General features: G+C 43.3%; 1 protein-coding gene across 1 annotated transcript in view; it reads right to left on the bottom strand.

Annotated features, from left to right (window-relative positions):
- LOC128377823 (NACHT, LRR and PYD domains-containing protein 12-like) overlaps positions 1–19,730 on the bottom strand; it is a 419,396-nt gene that overhangs the window by 350,250 nt on the left and 49,416 nt on the right. The window lies entirely within an intron of this gene.

Below are 19,730 nucleotides of genomic sequence, written 5' to 3'. Positions count from 1 at the left end.
ACATAACATGGGGAGGATCTGAGTGTTAGATAAGAAAGCAGAATCAACATACATAGACCCTTACTCATCTCAACAGCTCCATCAGTTTACACATAGCAGTTACGTTATATTCACATATATACACATGGGCTGGATTGGATTATATTTGGCTCATAGGTATATTGCATTTTCTTGTTTTAAATTACTGTCTCGTGTTGTTTTTGTGTGGATCCCAGGAGGATAGTGACAGCTAATAGGGATCTAAATAAAGAAGTCTCTGGAATAAATAAAAAAAACATTGGTCAAATATAAACAGTAGTCGGCTAAACTGAAAAATACATCCTGCCCTGGGTTTCCGAGAGCTACAGGTGCTCCTGCAGAACTGAAGATGGTTCAGAGTCAGACACAGAGCAGGAACTTCAGGTACCACTTAGGAAAGCTAAACATGTGGAGTATGAGTATTTGAACACTGGAGCTAGTGTTTCTCATTGTCTTTTCTAAAACACATAGCCATTTGGTCAGTCCCAAATATATGTACTTTGTAATTTGGATAACTTTCCTCCCCATTTAACATAGTGGTCAAATGTGTAATTAGTCTTTTAACTGTTATATCAACAAATAGGGTTAGCCTACAAAATCACAGGCCTAGTATTCTGTGTGAAAAGGGGGGTCAAATTCACGGTCTGAATTATTGTCCCACTCTGCCATCAGGTGTGTCAGATGATAAACTGCTGCTGTATTTTGTTTTGTTCTCAGATATCTCTAAACTCACAGTGGACCCAAACAAACTCAAAAGATTCGTCAAACTGCCTGACAACAACAGGAAGGTGACATATGTGACAGAGGTACCTGACTACCGGTCTCAGCTGAGGTGTACAGGAGAGTTGACTGATAACCCTTACTTGGTGTTCAAGTGGGGAAGATGGGTTGATGTATCAGTGAATTACAGAGGACACAGGGGGACAGGAAACATTTATGACTATACAATTGGACAGAATGATCAGTCCAGGAATCTGAGCGGCTCTGATGATGAAGGTAACCGTCTTGCACAAAAAGAGAAGAACACACCTGCCCATCTCATCCTCATCCTCCTCCTCATCAACCTCTTCCTCCTCCTCCTCCTCCTCCTCCGTCGCTAACAGAGTAGCAGTGTATGTGGACTGTCCTGCTGGCACTCTGTCCTTCTACGGAGTCTGGATCTTCAGTGTCTCTGTGTTCACTGGAGAAGGGAGAGTCGAAAAACATTCACACTGATGCATGGACGAAATTTTGATTCCAGAGGTGGGGGAGACACAACTGGCTCGAGTACTGAGGTGGCGGGGGCTATCAGTGTTGCCAATTGGGACCAAAACTGCCTTTTGAAAAAGTGCAGGGGACATGTCCCCCCTGTCCCCATCCCCAAAATTACATCCATGCACTGATGACAAACACACCTCATGCTAACTCAAAGAAAACATCTCTGGTGGTTTTCTTTCATCAATACAATGGGCCCTATTTTAATGATCTATAGCAAACGGCATGTCTAAATCCACTTTTCCTATTTTAATGGTGGAAAGTTATACTGCAGCAGCCTGGTGTCATCAGCTGATTTAATAAACAGTGAGAGGCCGTGTGTAATGGCACTGTGCTCTGTGCAGCAGACTTATCAACACATCAGTCCTACAGTATAAACAGCTGTGGATAACAGACACTGTAAGTGGAAGCGGAGCGTCTTTCCTCCAGAAACAGACGTAATTCAGAGACTCATTCTCCACAAAAACACCAACAACTCACTTTGTGCTGCATATTTTAACGTCTCCTCCATCAGGTCACCGTACATGCAGCTGCACCACACAGACATCCTGATGCTTTGGTTTTATTTGTTTATCCTTTAATTACAACTTTGGTTCTCTTTAAAATCGTTTTGTTCAGTCATGTAGTAACAGGTAAACTCAGCAGGGTTTCAATTGTTGAAAATAATTAAACCTGATCAGTGTGATCTCAAAATCATGTGTTAAATATTCAAAAACTGTTTTAATGTTAACCCTTCATACAGTCGGTAGGGCTCTCCACAGTCGGTAGGGCTGTCCACAGTCGGTAGGGCTGTCCACAGTCGGTAGGGCTGTCCACAGTCGGTAGGGCTCTCCACAGTTGGTAGGGCTGCCCACAGTTGGTAGGGCTGTCCACAGATGGTAGGGCTGTCCACAGTTGGTAGGGCTGTCCACAGTTGGTAGGGCTGTCCACAGTTGGTAGGGCTGCCCACAGTTGGTAGGGCTGTCCACAGTTGCGCTCTCCAAGGTGCTGATCCCCCAACAAACATTCAGAGTAGTGGGAGGCTCATTCTGTTAATTTAATGGCTGCAAAAACGCTGGGTGAGAAAATGACAACTGTGTTGGTCTGAAACTATCAAAGACACATACGTTGCGCCGCCAGCCGCTGTGTGTGTGATTTTAAAGACTTCAGGGTTCAAAAATGTAGATGTAAGTTTTCTTTACTTTTGTTTTCACACACATGCGTGTAAATACACAAAAATGTGTTTTTTTTCTTCAGAGAAACACACTGAATAATTTCACTGAAAAATGTTTCCTCAGTTTTTACGATAATAAACCAGCGATGAATGCAAGGTTTTGTTTTGTGTCTGTCATTGATCATGTTGAAGGTTGAAATACTTCTCATACAAACAAACAATGGAGCCTGATCATGTTATTATGTACCGGCACGCAAAACTAATCGTTATGCAAATTATTTTATTCCTTCGGGCATAAGGCTGTTAAATGCTCAAAATGTATTATCAGTTAAATGTAGTTAAAGTAATGAAATTTAAAGTTAAACACTGCAGAATCACCAGATTCAGACTGTTAATCACCTGAAGCATCAGTGTTAGAGCAGCATGTTACTGATGTAGCTGCTGGAGGTGGAGCTAGTTTATACTACTTTATATACAGTTAGCTAGTTTATACTACTTTATATACAGTTAGCTAGTTTATACTACTTTATATACAGTTAGCTAGTTTATGCTACTTTATATACAGTTAGCTAGTTTACTACTTTATATATAGTTAGCTAGTTTACGCTACTTTATATACAGTTAGCTAGTTTACACTACTTTATATACAGTTAGCTAGTTTACACTACTTTATATACAGTTAGCTAGTTTACACTACTTTATATACAGTTAGCTAGTTTACACTACTTTATATACAGTTAGCTAGTTTACTCTACTTTATATACAGTTAGCTAGTTTATACTACTTTATATACAGTTAGCTAGTTTACGCTACTTTATATACAGTTAGCTAGTTTACGCTACTTTATATACAGTTAGCTAGTTTACGCTACTTTATATACAGTTAGCTAGTTTACACTACTTTATATACAGTTAGCTAGTTTACGCTACTTTATATACAGTTAGCTAGTTTACACTACTTTATATACAGTTAGCTAGTTTACACTACTTTATATACAGTTAGCTAGTTTATACTACTTTATATACAGTTAGCTAGTTTACACTACTTTATATACAGTTAGCTAGTTTATACTACTTTATATACAGTTAGCTAGTTTACACTACTTTATATACAGTTAGCTAGTTTACACTACTTTATATACAGTTAGCTAGTTTATACTACTTTATATACAGTTAGCTAGTTTACACTACTTTATATACAGTTAGCTAGTTTATACTACTTTATATACAGTTAGCTAGTTTATACTACTTTATATACAGTTAGCTAGTTTACACTACTTTATATACAGTTAGCTAGTTTATACTACTTTATATACAGTTAGCTAGTTTATACTACTTTATATACAGTTAGATAGTTTATACTACTTTATATACAGTTAGCTAGTTTATACTACTTTATATACAGTTAGCTAGTTTATACTACTTTATATACAGTTAGCTAGTTTAGTCCAGTGGTTCCCAACCTAGGGGTGGGGCCCTCCAAAGGGTCAGCAGATAAATGTGAGGGCTGCTGAGATGATTAATGGGAAAGAAGAAAAAACAAAGTTCTGATTCACAAATGTGTTTTCAGTTTTTGGACTTTTTCTCTAATCTTTGATTTTTGCTGAAATATTGGATCATTTGAACATTTATTGAAATGAAAGCATGTGAGAAGTTTAGAGGGAAGAATCAGTATTTGGTGGAGCTGTTAACAACTCATAGACATCTGAACTGTGAGCCGACTACACACTGCTGACTGGTTTCATCTTTAACAATGTGTTGTATTTTAAAAGCTTGTTATATTTTCCATTGTGTCAAATCTGCATCTGAAAAGTTAAAGCTGTTAAATAAATGTAGTGGAGTAGAAAGTAGCATCACATGGAAATACTACAGTAAAGTACCTCTATTTAATTTAAGTATCGTACTTGATTATTATCAACTATTATAGTTTTCTCAGTCTCTTTCTCTCATCCACTCTTCCTCTCTGCTCTGGGATCAGTAAATCTCCTCTTCATCCATCCAGCCCTCCATGTGTCTGATCGCAGCCCCGCCCCGATCACTCCCAGCCGGCCTCACAGCGACCAGCCGATCCGGAGAAGAGACGATGGCGGCGGCTGCGGACCGAGGAGGAACCCGGGGGTCGGACATGGCGCTGGCCGGGGCCGGGCTCGGTGTCGCCGGGGAGCCGGATGGGAGCCTCATCCCGGTACCGATGAACCTGTTCGCAACCTGGGAGATCGACCGGTCCTCTCCGAGCTGCGTCCCCAGGTAAGAGGATTACTGTTCGGCCAGAGAGGAGAGCCTGAGCTCGGTGAGAGGAGGAAGGTGCAACCCGTTCAATGAGCTCCACCATAACAACATAATGTCTATTATATCGTGTGTGTGTGTGTGTGTGTGTGTGTGTGTGTGTGTGTTCATGTCTGTGGTGGTTTGTGAGGACCAATGTGAGTTTCAGACCTTGTGAGGACATTGTTGTTTGATTTGTCTGGATTACATTGAGGGTCCCCAACGATAAGAGAGTGAGTGTAAGAGAGAGAACTGTTTCTTTGTTGTTTGTTAAAGAATAGATGAATATGTTTCCACTGTGTGTTAAGCAGCAGTCAGGTGGTTGTCCTTGTTATAATCATTCCTCCTGTTCATACTGACTATTAAAAGATCTCCTTCAGTGATGGAGGACTGTATCACAGTGTGTCCACACAGTCATTTACAGTAGATGATCAGCTTCTGTTGAGCTTCACATCTGAATCAGGCGGGTGTTTACCTTCATGTTACTGAAAGATGTCACTTAAAGGAAATGTTCACAATTCTTCAAAGTTGACCTGAAGCTAATATGAAGCTTCAGCGTCCAAATGAGTCAAATCTTCATCTTCTATGTTTCAGCGTTACAGTGTTTTTAGTAGCAAAGTCTTTTTGTTACTATACTTCCACCACAGAGAAACAGGAAACACAAACACAAAGAGGAGATATGATGCTAAACACTGTAAATGTGTCAGATATCACTGATATGACTAACTCACACTGATGAAGCTCAATAGAACCTGATCAGAGACTTTAGACGACTGAATACATCCTCCATCACTGAACACTGGAGGCACATTAGGAGCAGATCTGTTAATAGTCAGTATGAACAGGAGGAATGATTAAAAACTTCAAATGTGCTTTAAATGGAAGCGCTGATGCTCTGAAGTAAACTCCTCAACAGTCAACAACATCATTTAAATGAGGAAACCTGGAGAGTTATCGTGTTTGTCATCGTTGCTAATGATGTCAGACTGATTGACCAGCAGTGACAAAATTATGTTAACAAACAAACAAAATGACCAACAGCCACAAAAGCAGCAGGATGTTATGACATTACTTCCTCTCCATGAAATAATGAAGACATCAGATAACGTGAGTTACAGCTTCCCTCTCTGTCTATCTGGTTATTAAATGTCTTTGTGGCTGCTGCAGAGGTTTTATAAGGTCCTGTGGTTAATTTGCTGGTAAGAGTCTGATTCATTTGGAATTGATCAGTTTTTAATTGAGTGGTTGTTCAGTCAGCTGATGATGTGTGAATGAGCTCTGCCTGCTGGCTTGTGATGGTTTGTGTAAGTCATGTGTGATCTGTGGGTGCTAAAATATATCTGCACCTGTATCACATGATAAGCTTTGAGGTACCATATATACTTCTGCATACTAAGAGAATACACAGGAAACACATGTAAGTCATGTGATATGTTGTCTGTTTCTGGTGAGACCTCCAAATAGAACAATGCTATACATTTTAAATTAATAATTAATTTAACTTTGTTGGTAAAATGACACTCTCGAGCTAAAAGTGGATTATGCTGTGAATTGTGTTCCCTCTAAAAGTCTTTACATGACCTACATTTTAACATCAGAAGAAAACATAACTTGAACATTATTACATAAAGATAAGTAGCCCACCAGTAGGTCTGGGTATTGGTACTTGATGCGTTTAAAGGTATTGACTGAAATAAATGGATTCCAAGTAGTAATGAAGTGTCTCCCGTCAATCGATACCTGCAATCGATGCTTTTTGCACCCAGAGCTAGAAAATATGACTCTGTGTGGACTTACTCACAGCCAATCAACACAATCATTCTATCGTGGTGAATTTGAGTTAAAGCGTTTAGGTGGCATCTTAGTCGCTGAACTGCTAAACTAAAGTGTGTCTACGCTACACGCCTGTTAGTGTAATGGTTATCTAATGAAGTACGCAGTTGGTATCAGTGTAGGTTTTAAACTAAGGTAACACTGTGGTTGGTTTTTCTTTTACTAAAATGTTCCTACTAGTTCATCAAAAGTTATTAAATCTCTGATGTTTTTGATGTTTATCTGTAAATCAGATCAACTGCAGCTCATTAGCTTCTATTTCCATAATAAATACCTTTTTATTAAATTAAAAATTGTGATGACGCAACAGTTTTCTTCCTTGACAGTAATTGGAGGCAGTTCTGAGTAAATCTTAAAGTCTTACTATGATCATACTGTGCTCAAAGTGCTGCATGTTGTTCTGTCTGATTTCTGAGTGTGTGTGAATATATGTAGTAAATAAAACACTCAGAAAATCACCAATCAAATAAAAAAGGGAACAACTTTCTGCTAACAATGTAATGTGAACACATCTTATAGGAGCATCTCTAAAGTGTTTTAAACAATCTGATTTCAGGTTTTAATGTTTTCACACTTCAGAAAGTTTCATTAAGAGTTCATTAAGGATCCATAAAGAGGCTTGGTGGAAATGGGGTCATCCCATAAAGTGACATTCGCCCCCGTCGGTTCGGTCTGATGCTCATCAGTAGAAGAACAACTACGATATAGTTGTATTGTAGTTGACCTGGCCAGAGATTAGATGAGTTTGTATAAAGACAGAGGAACTACGTCTCCCAGAATGACTTTGACCTGATTCCACCTTCGCTGGATCAGCAGCATCGTCATGAACATTAAGAGACAGACAACTCATGGCATCACTGATTGCATCACATGACACCAGCCAATTAAATCTAGATTTTAAATAAACATAAGAAACATATTGAAAATGAATGACACAGTTAAAGAATAGTTTCCTCCTCTTGTCACTGGTCGTCAGATAGATTAGCAGCAAGGGACCGTTTGGGGTTAATGAACCGGACCGTCACAGATAATCCTCTTAAATAGTTGTGTTGCCTCAGGAGGCGACAACCTGTCGTTCTTCACAGCAAAGATTACAGCAGACTGATTCAGTCAAGTTCCTCAGGCTTCTGTCTTCAGTCCATTCATCTGAGTATCTGAGCTGTATCTGAGCTGAATAAGCAAACAAGAAGCCCGACTTGCTCCTTTATATTAAAAGATATGTTTTGTGTTATTTTATATTTTTCTTATTGTCAACAAATCCTCTCAATAATCCCTCCTTCCCTCTGTGGCCCGATTCTAAAAACAGCTGAGAAATCTATAGTTTCATGTTTAAAGTTAAAAGTCTCTTAACGAATAAATAGCTCTTTTTGTTGGGGACTATTTTCAGCAGTGGATCAATCCACATTTGGTGCTCTAGAGAGTATTTCTGGCAGGAGGACAGTTATGTGTGTTCATAGTGATGAAGGACTTGTGTGTTTTAACAATTTTTAGACAACAACAGATCTACAGCACAGAGGAAAAGATAGAGCAGGTTATATGAGCAGAGATATCCTTAAAATGCCAGAAGGCCTCCAGGTGACACTGAGTCAGGTTTGAAAATGTTGTTTTCTTTGTTAGGTAACAAATGGAAAGTTTTCCCTGATGATGATGGTGCCAGAGAAAAGCCTGATTTCTCTCCTCAGTCTAAAGTCTTCATGCTTTCATGTCAGGTTCAGCTCTATGTTGTCAGACTTAGATCAACTTTCATCAGGCTGAACTGAACTCTGTCAGTCTCTGCTCTACTTAGACTCAGCTGTGCTTTGGACTAAATCTTAGGATGTTTACTATTTTGGCTTTTGCTATTAACCTTTAAATTTAACAAATTTGACTTCTTGATGTGCTCACAGTAGTTGGAATTATTCAAGGGTCTTGTCTCAAACTGGATTACCAGAGGAATTAGTCAGAGCATCACCAAAGTCAGCAGGATTCCTCCACTGGAGAACCTGAATGTCTGCTTCAAATTTCATGTCAACCCATCAAATAAATAACTGTTGATATTTCAGTCTGGACAAAAGTGGTGAAGCGACTTATCAAAATAATACGATCTCCATCTGTTTAGCTGCTCGTGAGGCTACACAACTGTCAAGAGAGATATAGTAAGATCATCTCATGAATTCAGTTTTTACGCCATAAATCTGAATGAATCTTTAATGTAACACAGTTTACAGAGTACCATCTGCATCAGTCCATGGCACAGAATCAAATGTGAGTGCAGGTGAGCTGGTGTTTAGCAGGTATTAGCAGCATTAGCAGTATTAGCTCCTCCTGGCTGGTGTTGACAGGAAGCTGTGCTGTGAAAGACGAGTCTCTGCATGTTCCTCCAGTAATGAGATCCCAGGAGGAACAGGACAGCAGTAGATTAAACACATCCTCCACTCCACCATGAGTCCACTGATTCCTCCTCAAGGTACTATGGGTACCTGAGATTCCCATCCTCATCACCCTGAGGCGTCTAGTGCGGTCAGTTCGGACAGAAATCTTCTCTGTGTGCCACAACATCTCATCTTCTGATTTCAAGTACTCCAAACAAACCCAGTGTCCTGATTTCCACTTCTGTTTCCAGAGCAGGTTTCTGCTTTTGGTAATTAGGAGAGTTTGCATGTGTGAACTTAAAAGACTTTATGTTTATTTGTCATTAACATTAATCTCAAAGAGAAAAGATGCATTGGACCAGAGTATAGCCATGGCCTATTACCATCTGCAGTCCCTGTGATAGTCAAACACAAGAACCACAAATACTAGAAAGGGAAACAGCTAGGCGAGGCAGGTAGACACCAGCACAATACACATCAGGAAGGGTGGGAAAACATAGATTAGTAGACACAAAACATTACCGTAACAATAGTAAGACGAAACAGCAACGACAATAGACGATCAATACAACAGCAGCTAATACATTAAGAGTTCCTGACACCGTCCACCCATCCTGCCTCTTTACTTGGCAAAGTGCACAGAGTATCCACAAAATACCTAAAGTAGCCCCAATCACATGAAAGAATGTACATCAGTTCAAATACCAAGAGAAAAGTTTATTTGGTTTGATGGCGACACGTTTGTGAATACAGAAATAAAGGATGTGAACGTGTTTCTGTGTCTTCTGCAGGTTGTGCAGTCTGACTCTGAAGAGGTTGATGGTTTTGAGGGAGTTGGACAGAGAGCTGAGCTCCGTCGTCATCGCTGTGAAGATCCAGGTGAGCCACACCAACCTGATATCTTCAATTAACTGGCTGTAGACCAAGATACATTTATCAAACTGCTGAAAATCTTCTTATCAACTCCTATGCAACTTAGAAATGCTGTTAACTGTCATAAAACAAAGTGTGGACCAATTAAATGTTGAGATGATGAGTTAGAAGACCAAATTATCATCCTGAAGGAAACATGAATGTGTAAATCAAATATTGAGATATTTCAGTCAGACTGACGCTTCCAACAAATCTCTGTTTTAATTTAGTTTCTTTTCTGTTGTGGATGTTATGAGATGTGAGCTGAAACTAATGATCATCTTCATTATCAGTTAAGTCACAAATTATTGTCAGAAAACTGTGATCACAACCATCCTGCAGCCAGTTGACCCCAAATACTCAATTTACTACAATAATATGACAAAGTTAGCAAATCATCACATTCAAGAACATAAAACCATCAGATGTTTGATATGTTAATGATGAACGGACCTTTTGTTACAGCTGAGATGAATCCTGGTTGGTTAGTTTGTACCTGAACATGATGTTGTGTCTCTCAGGGGTCCAAACGGACTTTGCGATCCATCGAGTACCTTCTTCCTCCGGACGGCCTGATGGAGACGGACCTGGAGCTCACCTTCTCTCTGCAGGTCACATGATTCAACATTTTCTGCAGCACACTACTGCTCAGACTTTCAAAGCTTGTGGTAGATTTTACCACTGCCCAGAAGACCAGTCATAATGATTCAGTGTCTTCTTTTTAGTGCTACACTCAGAACAATCTGAATCTAATGGACAGATTGATGTTAAATTGACTGAATATTCAGGCTTTTAGAGGAGGGACCCTTTAGTTTTATCGCACCAGACCAGTATGAGTAATGATGATCACTGATCAGAGTGTCCAGTTGTGTGAAGTGTGTCCTCTCTGCTCTTTAGTATCCTCACTTCCTGAAGCGGGATACGAACCGTCTGCATGTGATGCTGCAGAGGAGGAAGAGGTACAAGAACCGAACCATCCTGGGCTACAAGACCCTGGCGGTGGGGGTCATCAACATGGCCGAGGTACGACCACAGGAAGTAGGATCTATTGTCATGTTCTGCTGTAAGAACTCCACCTAAGGGTCCACCTGTAAGCTCTGAGTCAGTCCCGTTTCTTGCAGGGAGTGACGGGGTCAAAGGTCAGAGCGTTGACACCAAATAGCAACGCTGTCGACGAGCAGCAGAACAAATGCTGCGTTTTTACTCCTATTAACAAAACAAAGATGCTTAAAGTCTGTTTCCAGTCTGTTAAAATCTGCTGAACACCAGAGAGACATAATGTACCAGCCTACAGGAGCGGTTCAACATGTGAAATGAGTGTGTGTGTGTGTGTGTGTGTGTGTGTGTGTGTGTGTGCATGTGTGTGTGTGTGCGTGTGTGTGCGTCCTGTCCCAGGTGATGCAGCATCCGACAGACGGAGCCCACATCCTCGGTCTCCATAGCAACCTCAAGGATGCTTCGGTGCGTGCGGCGGAGCTGAGTGTGCACTCTCTCTCCAGCCAGCCAATCGAGCAGGAGGACACAAGCGGTCACCACGGCAACAAGCTCAAGGCCTCCGGTAAGGGAACAGTGGAGCTGACCGTCCGTCTGTCTGAGCGTCTGATTGGAGAGAACCCCCCCTCTCCCCCACCCCCCCCCCCCTCCTCCTCTGTCCTTCTAATATAATAGAAATTATTCAAATTCACAACAGAAGCATGAAATGAAATGAGTGACAGTTTAAAGTGCTGCTCGCTTCCTCTGCAGATCCACAATATGAACAACCTGGTTTATCAGTCAGGTCTCATCAGCACCGCAACTAAAGACGTAAAGGTTGTCCTGGTGGTGGCGCTAGTCTCACTGCCTGGCTCCTAAGATCATGACAAAAAGGGACAAACACTGTCTTCAAAGGTTAAAGAAATGTAATAATCAAAGTTCATGGAGTACGGAGGTCAGTGGAGTCAGAGGTGTTTGGTGTGAATGCAACATTATAAACAGGTTTCTGATCCATCGCAGCACCAACACTTGAAGTCTTTAGCTCTTCGGTGGCCGTTCATGCTGTAGCGGCTTTCCAGTACCTTTTTAAAAAGTGGCTGATGAGGCAGAATAGGTTTAGTATTTGAATGACACGCTGCTGCTGTTCCATGAGAAGCACACTGAGTCCAAGAGAAGTTTCAGAGTTTTAATGAATGAAAATGAATACTACAGGCTTTACACGCGCCCATAGGATGTTATATGTGTATCACAGCCAACAAACAGCGATAATAAAATGCGGTCAACAAAAATGACGGCTACCTAGACTCGCCTCCATCCCCAGTGCAGGTGAAGCAGGTTCTGATATAACCTACCGGCTGTGGCTGCAGTGCCCACGTGACCCCAAACACTACATATCACCATGGCAACAAGACAAAGCTAATTAAACACAGAATAACTAATAAACAAATCAATATATGGCTCCTACACATGCTGTTTCAGGTAGTAGACACGGTTAGGGTTAGGGTTAGGGTTAGGGTTAGGGTTAGGTGTGTCCAACGTCTGAAATAAACCAACACGTAACATTTAGCCCTCACTGATAGCACACTCTTAATACCACTGAGTGTGTCCCATAACCCAGCACAGTGCAGCGATACAGTTTGTTATAGAATCAACAATAATTAATAAACAACATGAATTATTAATGCCAAAACACCACAGATGGGTAATATTAATAATGATCTGTTCTTTTTGACACTTTCAATATGACTATTAAATTATCAAAGATTTAGAAAGCGAGAGATCACTCAGAAATGATTTCTAGACTTTAACTCAGAGGAGTCAAACTCATTTTCATTCATGGGCCACAGACAGACCAATATGATCTCATGTGGGCCGGATCATTAAAAAGATGGAAGGAAGGAAGGAAGGAAATAAGAAGGGAAGGAAGGAAGAAACAGAGGAAGGACAGATGGAAGGAAGGACAGAAGGAAGAAAGGGAGGAAGGACAGAAGAAAGAAAGGGAGGAAGGAAGGACAGAAGGAAGAAAGGGAGGAAGGAAGGACAGAAGGAAGAAAGGAAAAGAACACAGGAAGGATAGGGGGCCGTATTTCATCCCTCAGCGGGCCGGTTCTGGCCCTCGGGCCGCATGTTTGACACCCCTGACTGTAACTGTGACTCCAACCAATCACCTGAGCCGGATCGAGCCATGTGACAGTAGCCTGGTTGTATGACAGGATGTCGTTATGAATCCAGTCAGCTCTCATAAACTCTTCACACGCTGGCGGTTTTAACATTTACTCAAACACTGTGACAGAAACCAGAAACACATCACAGAGAGAAGCAGCTGAGACTTCATAGACTGAGAACGCTGGTTCATGATAAGAGCACTGCTGACCAGCCACCAGCAGAGGGCGCCGCACACTACTGACCAGCCACCAGCAGAGGGCGCCACGCACTGCTGACCAGCCACCAGCAGAGGGCGCCACACACTGCTGACCAGCCACCAGCAGAGGGCGCCACGCACTGCTGACCAGCCACCAGCAGAGGGCGCCACACACTGCTGACCAGCCACCAGCAGAGGGCGCCACACACTGCTGACCAGCCACCAGCAGAGGGCGCCACGCACTGCTGACCAGCCACCAGCAGAGGGCGCCACACACTGCTGACCAGCCACCAGCAGAGGGCGCCACGCACTGCTGACCAGCCACCAGCAGAGGGCGCCACACACTGCTGACCAGCCACCAGCAGAGGGCGCCACACACTGCTGACCAGCCACCAGCAGAGGGCGCCACGCACTACTGACCAGCCACCAGCAGAGGGCGCCACGCACTGCTGACCAGCCACCAGCAGAGGGCGCCACACTACTGACCAGCCACCAGCAGAGGGCGCCACGCACTACTGACCAGCCACCAGCAGAGGGCGCCACGCACTACTGACCAGCCACCAGCAGAGGGCGCCACACTACTGACCAGCCACCAGCAGAGGGCGCCACGCACTGCTGACCAGCCACCAGCAGAGGGCGCCACACTACTGACCAGCCACCAGCAGAGGGCGCCACGCACTGCTGACCAGCCACCAGCAGAGGGCGCCACACACTACTGACCAGCCACCAGCAGAGGGCGCCACACACTACTGACCAGCCACCAGCAGAGGGCGCCACACACTACTGACCAGCCACCAGCAGAGGGCGCCACACACTACTGACCAGCCACCAGCAGAGGGCGCCACACTACTGTCAAAGTCTCAGTAGAGAAATTAACTGCAGGCCTTAAAAAGTCCACAAAAAGTTATTAAACAGTTAGGTAGGAAGTGAACATTGTCACTTTCCTGCTGTTGACAGTAACGTCTATAATCTATATAATTATCAATATCTATAATACCATTCAAAATCTTCCTGCTCACCCACAAATCACTCAACAACCTGGCCCCCACCTACCTCACAGACCTCCTCCACCACTACATCCCCTCCCGTGCCCTCCGATCCTCAGAGGGAAATCTCCTTGCCCTACCCCCTCGGACCAAGCACCAAACTTGGGGGGACAGAGCCTTCTCCACTGCCCCCCCCCCCCCCCCCCCACCCTCTGGAATTCACTCCCCAAACCCATCAGAGACTGTACAGACCCCCAAACCTTCAAATCACTCCTAAAAACACACCTTTTTAAACTGGCTTTTAACCTGTAAACTGTTCTTTTATCCTCTTTCCATTTTATGTCTTTTTAACCTTCTACATTGTTTACTCCACTTTGTTCTATATTTTTTGTGTCCTCTGTAAAGCGTCTTTGAGCACTTCTAAAAGCGTGTTATAAATCAAATTTATTATTATTATAAATTAGAGTGAAAGGATTTTGCATGAAGCTCATCACTGAGGACAAGAAAACTTTATCTATATAGCACTATAAAAAGAAAAGTACTACACAAAGGCAGGCATATGTACACTGATATAATAAAAGCATAAAAGCATTTAAACTTTAAACCCCAAAGAAATCACATAACAAATAAAACACATTAAACAGAAAGCCAGAAGAGAATAAAAGTCTTTCGATGCTTCTACAGACTCATCCTGTCTAACAGAGCCGAGGGGCCGCTACAGAAAAGGCCCCCAGGCCCCCAGCCTTTTGTCTCTATGGTTGGGGCCCCGCTGACATACTGAGGAGGATCTGAAGGGTCTGTTGGACCATGGAGCGATTAATAGACAATTAGGAGAGTTTTGAATGTTATCCTGTAATGAACGAGCAACGTGTAAGGGTGTAAGGATGGAGGTGATGTGGTCTGGTTTCTTGGACCTTGTTAATAACCAGACAGCAGAGTTCTGGATCAGTTGTAGACAGGAAATGGTAAAGTAGAGTGAGGTACAGTAGTCCGGTCTGGATAATATTAGACTCTCTCTCGGTCGTAGATGGTTCTGATTGGAAGAAACTGGACCTGGAAACAGAATTGACCCATTTATTGAGGTTTAGATCACGGTCAGATATAACACTCAGATTTCAGTTCATTCTACTTTTATTTGGTGAATTCATCCATCTGCTTCCTGCCTGTGTGCCTGTGTGAGTTCAGGTTGCTTAAATTAAATTAATGATATCAAAAGGAATTATTGTTATATGCAGCTGGTCATGAAGGAAGGTGATGGTGAAATATTCAGTGTGGTTTTAAATGTACTTCCTTCTCTGAGCAGCTTTATTACTGAGTGACTTTCCTGTTTAGTCTGTTCTGTTGAGATGCTGAACAGACCTTCCTGTGACCTTTGACCTCCCTTGGGTGGCCCATCACTCCTCCTGGTGGCACAGTGGCGTCTCTACGGTCAGCTGATGAAGGTGTTTGTGTTTGTTGAACAGATCGATCTCCTGACATGGAGAACTACTGGGAGGACGACGACGACAGCTTCTCCTCCGAGCAGGAAGGAAGTGATGATGCGGTGGCTCCTCAGGTGATTGACAGCTCAGCACACCTGTGGCTCATCTCTGACTGGTGACAGCAGAGTCCTGGACTGAAGGACCAGTTTACAGTCCGGTGACCTGTTGGTGGCACTAGAGCCGCCGTCAGGAGGAGGATCAGTGAACGTTAACATCCACGGTTCTTCTTTCTCTTTGTGTCTCAGGACATGTTCGACGATGACGATGACGTCCAGGGGAAGACGAAGAAGTCTCACAGGAAAATGATCCGAACAACCTCCCTGACTCAGGTGAGGACCAAACTATGCAACTTAAAGTGTGACTGGATATGTTTTATAGTTACTGATTCATGACTTCACATTCCTCTCATACAGCAGAGTGTCTGTCTATTATCCCAGAATAATACAGGACATATATTAACTTTCCGGATTATATCCCACTGGTACAAAATCATAATTATCATCATACAGAAACACATTTTAAACCCCAGGGCCCCCCCCCACCCCCCCCACCCCCCCACTCCATTGACCTACACAGGACTACAGGAGACAAAGAAGACATTGAAGTTACAAACAAACAAGCAAACAAAAACCCAGCATACTGAAAAAGCTCTCTGCTATATCATGGGGGATGTGACTTAATCTGCATCAAGGGGTTCTTGTAATGAGTCGTAGAAATCCAAAAAGGGCCTCCAAACCTTAGTAAGGGTTTGTGCAGACCCCTTAAGTGTGTACTTGATTTTCTCTAATTGTAAGAAATATAAAACATCTTTGATCCATCTGGAAAATGAAGGTGGCGTGCGTTGCTTCCAATTTTGAAGAATCAGGCGCCTTGCAAGGAGTGTGGTAAAGGCAATGACTACATAAGCTTTATTGGGTAGTCTATCACGCAGAGTGTCTGTTTGATCAGAAGAAGAAACTGTCCAGACTTTATTAACCGAGTCTCTTTGTTCTGTTTCCTTTGCTCAGCAATCAAACTTCAAACAGAAGTTTGTGGCTCTGCTGAAGAGATTCAAAGTCACTGATGAGGTTTGTTCTCAGCACTGTTGTCTTCTAGTCTTCTTTATCTCCTGTCATATAAAAGCATCATTGATCAGCTGGTGTGCTGCAGGTTCTGGACTCGGACCCGGTGGGCCAGAATCAGGAGACAGAGGAGGACCTGGACCTGCTGTATGATAGTCTGGAGATTTATAATCCCAGTGACAGCGGCCCCGAGCTGGACGACAACGACAGCATCAGCAGCACGCCCAAACCCAAACTCAGGTCAGTCTGAGTCCACCAGCTGTTATACTGCAGGGAATACCGGACCAGGGATGTGGATGAGATGATTTCATGTTTAGTTAACTGGTTTAATATAACCGACGTTCACTAGAGCTAAACAGATAATGTGTCAAAACATAAAAACCTCCAATATTCATAACTTTCAACAAGCTTTATCTGTACAAACTTTTAATTTAAATGATAATTTGCCTTCATTTATTTACACTAACACATTCATTAAAAGTCTGTTTCAGGCATAGACTGTATATAAGTAATGGACGTAACATCCGTGACGTCACCCATTGGTTTGTGGACTGCTGCTCGGAAGCCAATAGTATCGAATCTAGGCAGCGCCATCTTGAAAATTTCAGGTGCATGCTGGGAAAAATAAAAACAGGGATTCTACTTATATGGGCATGAGGCGGGGCCATGGGCGGAGCGGGGAGGCTGCGATTGGTTGCGAGGGCTGGATCTGGAGGACATTGGTCAATCAACCTGTCAATCAGGACGTAGCCACGCCCTAATGCATACCCTGCTTTATCGTCACATATAAAATCAGGGAGGCCAAAATGTCCCAAATGAACATCATACTGCATTGAAGAAGGCTTTAAACTAGCGATTGAGACCATAAACACATTTTGAAAACGTTTACTGAGGTTAGAAATCAAGTGAGAAGTTGGTGAATTCTCCATTGACTTGTATAGAGACGGTCGCCCCCTGGTGGCCTTTTGATAGAATGCAGCTCTAAGTTACTTCTCCATTGACTTGTATAGAGACGGTCGCCCCCTGGTGGCCTTTTGATAGAATGCAGCTCTAAGTTACTTCTCCATTGACTTGTATAGAGACGGTCGCCCCCTGGTGGCCTTTTGATAGAATGCAGCTCTAAGTTACTTCCGCATTGGCTTCTTTTCAGAGGACAGGAACTCCCCGCCTGGTTTCAGGTTGTACTTCAACACAAGAAGCTTAGAGCTCCTCCTAGTGGCTGAAAGTAGCTTAGAGCTCCTCCTAGTGGCTGAAAGTAGCTGTTAATGAACCTGAATACTAGACTACACTCAGTGACTCATTAAACTCAGGAAGCTGCTTGTGGATCAGTGTCTCTACCTCTGATGGGTCCATGGTGGTTGCTGCTGTGTGTAATTAGATGTTTCTGTGCTGATATCTGACCACAGGCCGTTCTTCGAGGGGATTTCTCATTCCAGCTCTCAGACTGAGATCGGTAGTCTTCACAGTCAGAAGAGCCAACAGAAAGGAGAGACAGCAGCTGTGAGTTCACCCACACGTCTGACAGTTACCGCCATCATATTCACAATGCTGATGTCTTAGAGATGACCTGAAACCTCACCATCAGCTCATCTGAGAGGGTTTATTGTATAAAATAAATATTGTGGAGCTTAAATTCCACCTTCACTGGATGATATGTGAGTGTGAGTCCATCCTCAGTGGTTTCACCACGCTCTGGGGTTGTACAGGTGATAAACTTTGATTTATCAGATGATTTGAGGAGGCTACCGCAGCCTGAGGGTGAATTCTGTTAAATCCAGAGCTAGTTATTTTGTCCTTCATGACTCTTCCTCCAAAACATCTTCCTACAGGTGTTTTTATAGAAATACATGTTTAATAAAAAGTTTGAAGTGTTTGTCGTCAGCATCATAATCTACAGACTTTAACCACCTGAATGCTGCTGTGGAATTTAATAGTTCATAACTTCAGATTCAGCACATTCAGAAATAAGTTCTTCAGACTTCCAGCTGATGGAAAGTGAAGGTGCCCTCTACAGATCAGGTTTATTTATCCTCTGTGGGTCCTGTAACGGCTCGCTGAGTGTGTAACAGGCTGAGTGTGTAACAGGCTGAGTGTGTAACAGGCTGAGTGTGTAACAGCAGGCTGAGTGTGTAACAGGCTGAGTGTGTAACAGGCTGAGTGTGTAACAGCTGTCTGCTGTGAACCACAGACTGAGCTGCTGTCTGCTGAGCTGGCCGACGAGTCCAGAGGAGACGAGGCTGCTGCTGCTGCTGTGAGTCTGACTGTCTCACACACACACACACACACACACACACACACACACACACACACACACACACACACACACACACACACACACACACACACACACACACACACACACCACTGCATCTTCAGTTTCTTCTTCTCTTCACAGGAAGTTGAAGACGATGTTGCCATGGGAAACAGATGTAGGCCCGGCTGCCAAACTCTGCAAAACTGAGTCCCAGACACACATATCACCGAGGTACCTTTACCTGTCTGTCTGCTCTCTGCGCAGTAAGACAGGAAGTCAGCTGTCTGTCTGCTCTCTGTGCAGTAAGACAGGAAGTCAGCTGTCTGTCTGCTCTCTGTGCAGTAAGACGGGGAGTCAGCCGTCTGTCTGCTCTCTGTGCAGTAAGACAGGACGTCAGCTGTCTGTCTGCTCTCTGTGCAGTAAGACAGGACGTCAGCTGTCCTGTCTGCTCTCTGTGCAGTCAGCTGTCTGTCTGCTCTCTGTGCAGTCAGCTGTCTGTCTGCTCTCTGTGCAGTAAGACAGGACGTCAGCTGTCTGTCTGCTCTCTGTGCAGTCAGCTGTCTGTCTGCTCTCTGTGCAGTCAGCTGTCTGTCTGCTCTCTGTGCAGTAAGACAGGAAGTCAGCTGTCTGTCTGCTCTCTGTGCAGTAAGACATGAAGTCAGCCGTCTGTCTGCTCTCTGTGCAGTAAGACATGAAGTCAGCTGTCTGTCTGCTCTCTGTGCCGTAAGACATGAAGTCAGCTGTCTGTCTGCTCTCTGTGCAGTAAGACATGAAGTCAGCTGTCTGTCTGCTCTCTGTGCAGTAAGACATGAAGTCAGCTGTCTGTCTG

The sequence above is a fragment of the Scomber japonicus genome, chromosome 2, assembly GCF_027409825.1.
Source record: "Scomber japonicus isolate fScoJap1 chromosome 2, fScoJap1.pri, whole genome shotgun sequence".
NCBI lineage: Eukaryota > Metazoa > Chordata > Actinopteri > Scombriformes > Scombridae > Scomber > Scomber japonicus.
This window is presented reverse-complemented; position numbering and strand designations above follow the sequence as displayed.